The 5519-nt window shown below is 39.8% G+C and overlaps 1 pseudogene; it reads left to right on the top strand.

The window, feature by feature from the left end:
• The first annotated feature begins 472 nt into the window (after window positions 1-472).
• Window positions 473-1296, top strand: LOC116624751 (annotated as a pseudogene).
• Window positions 1297-5519: the final 4223 nt, after the last annotated feature.

The following is a 5519-nucleotide window of genomic DNA, read 5'->3' on the forward strand; positions in this document are numbered from 1 at the left end:
TCATCAAAATAAACCGCAGATTTAAAATAAAGTAAAATAAATTGCAGTTTTAAGATTAAGTGATAAAGGACTAAAAGAAAATACGGACAAATATTATATGACCTAAGGATAGGAGTGGCTTCTCTAAGTATGATACCAATGACAGAAATCACAACAGTAACAGAGGCAACTGCCTCCAAAATAAAAGCAATCAAACAAACAAAAACAGGAACTGCAATAAGTCACTAGTCACTATCGTAACAGTACGCCAACAAAATCGAAAGCCAACAACCAATGAAGAAAAACATGTTGATAACACAGAAAACAAAGTATGCTTAATGCACACAAAGTAATGAAAAGTCAGTAAGAACCCTGGTATGATTCTGTCATGCACCACTGTTCTCTTGAGCAGCAGTAGCTTACCTCCTCTGCCTGACTTCTCTCCCACCTCCATGCACACCACCACCCCACCGATGATGTGATCGGGACGGACATGAGCCGGCTGAGGCCCCAGAACTATCGTGTTGGCTGTAAATTAAGACTGACACAGATTATTATTTTAAGGCGGATAACAAATAAAATAAGTACCAGTTATCTCGAAGAACAGGTTAAGGGCTGGTGCAAAGGATGAGCTGCACATTGTTGGAGCAGAGACAAGGAATTAGGAGGGCAGTCCAATAACATTAGCAACTTTGAAAAGGTCTGTACAGGCAATGAACTCCCTTGGGCTTTGAAATAACAACCCCTGTGGCTTGTGGTTGAGGGGTGGTTTGGGGCTCATCCATATTAATGAATGGCACTTAGTGCCGGAGAAAGACACAGAATCAGATGATGAAGAGAAGTGAAATTCCTAAGTATATCTGGAGAGCAAGCAGCCCTTGGAAGTTCTACACAAAAAAAGTCAAACTTGCTGCTGAAGCAGAAGGAGGAGGAGGGAGAGAAGGAGGAGCAGGAGGAGGAAGAGGAATAGAGGAGAAAACACTCCCGTAAAGAAATCCATATGAGATACTCCAGCCACAAATGCACAAAAATCAAACCAGAATGAAAAAGATTCAAAACCATGAACACCAAGATCAAAAGGTCAAGAATCCTCAAAAGAAAGAAAGAAAGCAGAGAAAAACTCCTAAAACATCAAATGGACCTAGTCCTGTAGAAGACATTAAAGCAAAAATGCAAGCAAGTATAGAAAAAGGTGATTGTCTTTCCGAAGGGAAAGCCAAGCTCATCAATCATAGGAAGCACAGCTCCTGGATGACTGACCCACAGGTTATTCAAGATCTCTGGAGTGGAGGAAGTCTCCTAAAGAAAACAGCTTAAATGGCTTATTAAAATTTTCCATCTCATTTTATGTCTGTAACAGTTGATCTCTGGCTGTCCTTTTTATAATGCAGAGTGAGAACTTTCCTTACCGTGTCTGATAAATGTGGTCCAGGCTGCATGGCCAATAATGTGTTGTCCCAAAATGCCTGTTTAGTTTTTAAAGGCAGAACTCCAACTTTTGCTTGGTTTTAAATATGTATGGAAGGCTTCAACAGAACAAAGTAGTTGTGGTGATCAAATGGAAATGGTGGAGAGACAAAAATACATGTGTGAAATAAACTTGTTTTTTAATAAATTTTAAAAATCAGTGAGAAAAAGATGAGCATCTCAATAGAAAAAATAATAGTTGGGGGTGCCTGGGTGGCACAGTTGATGATGTGCCCAACTCTTGGTTTCAGCTCAGGTCATGATCTCAGGGTTGTGGGATCGAGCCCCAAGTCGGGTTTCACGCTCAGTGCAGAGTCTGCTTGATATTCTCTCTCTCTCTCTCTCTCCCTCTGCCCTTGCCGCTCATGATCTCTCTCTCTAAAATAAATAAATAAATCTTTTTAAAAAAGAAAAGAAAAAATAATAAACAAAGGACATGATCAGGCAATTTACAAACATAGAAACCCAAATATTTTTTAAACATAATGTCCTTTGTAATAAAAAAAAATGAAAAATGTAAATATGCATAATTTTTCATTTATCAGATTAGCCATTCAAAAAAAAATAACGAAACCCATTTTTGGAAAAAACGTGGGGAATCCCATAAACCAGGTGGGAAAGACAACTGATGAAATTTTTTCCAGGTTGATAATTTGACACTAGGAATCAAAATCCTAAAATTTGCACTTCATTTGACATTGGAATTCCAAACTTAACCTAAATAAATAACTGTGGATAAGTACAAAAATGAAGCTACAACATCCATCACAGTGTTATTTGTAAGAGAGAAATAATACTGGATACATTAACTGAAGAACATACAATGGAGGATGGAGCAGTGATTTAAAATTGCATTGGGAAGGTGTTAAGTTTTAAGGTGGGTTTCTGAACAATATGATCCTATACTTATAAACATACACTATATATGCATAAGTATATAAATAACATGTACTCATAGAAAAAGACTAAAAGAAGAGAAGAAGTAAATGTCAGTGGTGGCTATCTATAATGAGATCATAGATGGTATTTATTTTGCTCTTTTTGCTTTTCCATAGGTCCTAAATTTTCTTCAGATAACATGTAATTTTTTATAACAATAAAAAAAACTTGTTTTTTTTAAACAGAATTTTAAAGGGAAACCCAACAGTACAACAGGCTTATGTTTCTCCCACCAAACTAAATGGCTTTCACTTACTGCTTCCAAAGATCACGCTGCCTCTCTCTCTCCCCTGATCTGCATCCAATTCTGTAATAATTTCCTTCACATCATGAAAAAATTATCCAAAACCCCAAGCTCACTCATTCAATTAACTCCCTACCTCTTCCTTACTCAATATTCAATTAACATTGAATCACTTTAAGACTTGCTATTTTAAAACCTGCTCTGGCTAATCTGTTTTTTTAAATGATCAGCCCTTCTTTTTACTTCTGAGCCTTCAAAAATATCTGAAGACAAGAGAATGTTTGTAGACAAGTCACTCTGTTGTTCTGTACGGAGATACTTCACCGGCCCTCCAGGTGTGCAAAGCAAAATGGAACAACTTCAAAGCTTCTAACCTATATTGGGCAGCATGCCAAGGAAAGCAGAGCATGGCGGGTGTGACATGAAAATACCAGACACAGGTCAAGGCAAAAATCTTTCTAAAAATGCCTCACCCCACATGGTTGCTCAGGAGGCACACTGAGCCCAGGCCGTGCTGGGCAGGGCTCAGGGCTCGGGGCTCTGTCCACAGGTGGCAACTTGTGTGATTTTGGACGAGCAGTTCACCTGTTCTGGGCCTCAGTTACATCATTTCCAAAACTATGGCATTATTTTTAAGGTGATGACCAAACTGACTGACATTTATGCCCTCTTCTCTAGCAAGTCATTTAACTCTGTAGAATCACAACATCCCCCTTAAAGTAGCTCACAGCCCGGGATCATTACAGATCCATTATTCTTCTTTACTGTGGGTATTGAAGATACTTAGCCTACTTCACAATTCCAGCGTTCATCACATCTTATGACCATAGATGGCTTTGGTCATTTTCCGCTGGTTTCTCCAGGCTTCCTGTTCTGCCCTATTGCATCTTCCTTCGTTGATTCAGGCTACATGTGAGTCACTTATTTATCTCTGTCGACTGGGGATCAGCCTTTTATTTTTTTAACCTCAGGGAAGTTAGTCATTTGAAAGGCTTCAATCTATTACAACCTATTACAGATGTTGTTCTTTCAAGGTTAAGAGAGGGGCAGTCAAAAAACAGAAGGGCAAGAATTATAAGTATCACTCAGGTGGTCCAAGGATGGGACTCACTTCTTATAAAGCTGGCAAACACCACCACCATTCTCAAACCAAAGCAAAGACAATCTCCCTGACCCCTCAACCCAAGACAAAAGAGATCAATACTAACTCCAAATGCTGGCAAGGGTGTGGAGAAACAGGGTCCCTTGTACATTACTACTGGGAATGTACAATGGCACAGCCCCTCTGTAAAACAGTGAGCCAGTGTCTCATAAAACTACACATGCACTTACCATATGGCCTAACAATTCCATTAGTGGGCATTTCTGCCAGAGAAATGGAAACCTACATTCACACAAAAACCTATACACAGATGTTCACAGCAGCTCAATTCACAGTCTCCCAAAACAGGAACCAACTGAAATGTCCTTCAATAGATGACTGGTTAGAGAAACATGGATATATCAAAACCATGAAATACCACCCTGCAATAAAAAGGAACAAACAATTGACAGACATGACAACGTGGATGCATCTCAAGCTGCATGAAACAAAGAATCTCAAAAGGTCAAAATGAAATCTGATTTCATTTACACAACACTCTTGAAATGACAAAACTACAGAGATGGACCAAGACTGATGGTTGCCAGGGTCGGGGTGGGGCAGGGGGAGGGGGAGGAGGTAGCTGTAGCTAGAAAGAGTAGCATAAGGGATCCTTGCAAAGAAACTGTCCTGGATTTTCAACACGGTGGTGAGCAAATCTATACAGGTGACAAAATTACATAGGACTGCATACACACAAATGAGTGCATGCAAAACTGGTGAAATCCAAATAAGATTGCTGGGTATCAATCTCATCAATATCAATTTCCTGCTCTTGATATTGATTATGCAAGATGTTGAGAGAGAGAGATCAATGCTAACAGCACATATGTGGACAATAAGGAACTAGAATCAACTTACGGTACTGTATTTTTCCTGTAAGTTTCTCCTATCCAATAGAAATACAAATCTGTCCTATAGTCCACATTCCCTGAAATTTTAAATTACTCCTAACTTTGGGTGTTCTACTTTGTGGTGGTTGTCATGGTGATGTTTAAAGAAGGGGAGAACCATAAAGTGCTATACAAAGATCCTACCTTCTCCAAGGAGCTAGAATAGGATCTCCTGAGTATAGCATATATCTTGGTTCCCCACCCACATAGTGTGGCCAGCCTCAGCGGTCACCTGCAGACAGAAATACCGGGGAGTGGACACTTTAGGATCAACCCGCAAGTGAAGAAAGACAAGAGTTGGTGAATAACATGGCATCTTGCTCCTGTGCTGTGGGACGAACCTGAGGTGTAATCTACACCCTCTCTCAAAGGGTCCCTAGTGGAAAGAAATCTCAGTTGCCCACAGCACTAATCTGCTTATGACTATGCCTTTTATTGGCTTTTCCTTTTTCCTGCCTCTCCCCTCACCCTCATTCCATCTCCCGAGCAAACCACTGAACCCAACTCCTTATCTCAGGGTCTGCTTTTGGAAGGACGCAAACCCAGATACTCACACTGAGGATACACTGGATACAGGCTACACTGCCTGTCTCTAACAACTGGTATTTTACTTGCCCTAATCAGTACCAAAATGTAAAAAAAATATTTTTTAATCTCCTACAAATTTCATGGAAATGTAACAAAACACAATTCGTTTATTTAAGACAAATGCTCAGGTAAATACAGTCTTGGTCATTTCTGAAGCTCCTCTCCTATGTGCCTCGTAACAAATATGGACACCGGCCATCAAGCTATTTAACAACTAACTGCAAAGCCCTTTTCATTCAGGTTACATCCACTGAAGCAAATCCGCATT

This window comes from Phoca vitulina, unplaced genomic scaffold (genome assembly GCF_004348235.1).
Source record: "Phoca vitulina isolate PV1807 unplaced genomic scaffold, GSC_HSeal_1.0 scaffold70, whole genome shotgun sequence".
NCBI lineage: Eukaryota > Metazoa > Chordata > Mammalia > Carnivora > Phocidae > Phoca > Phoca vitulina.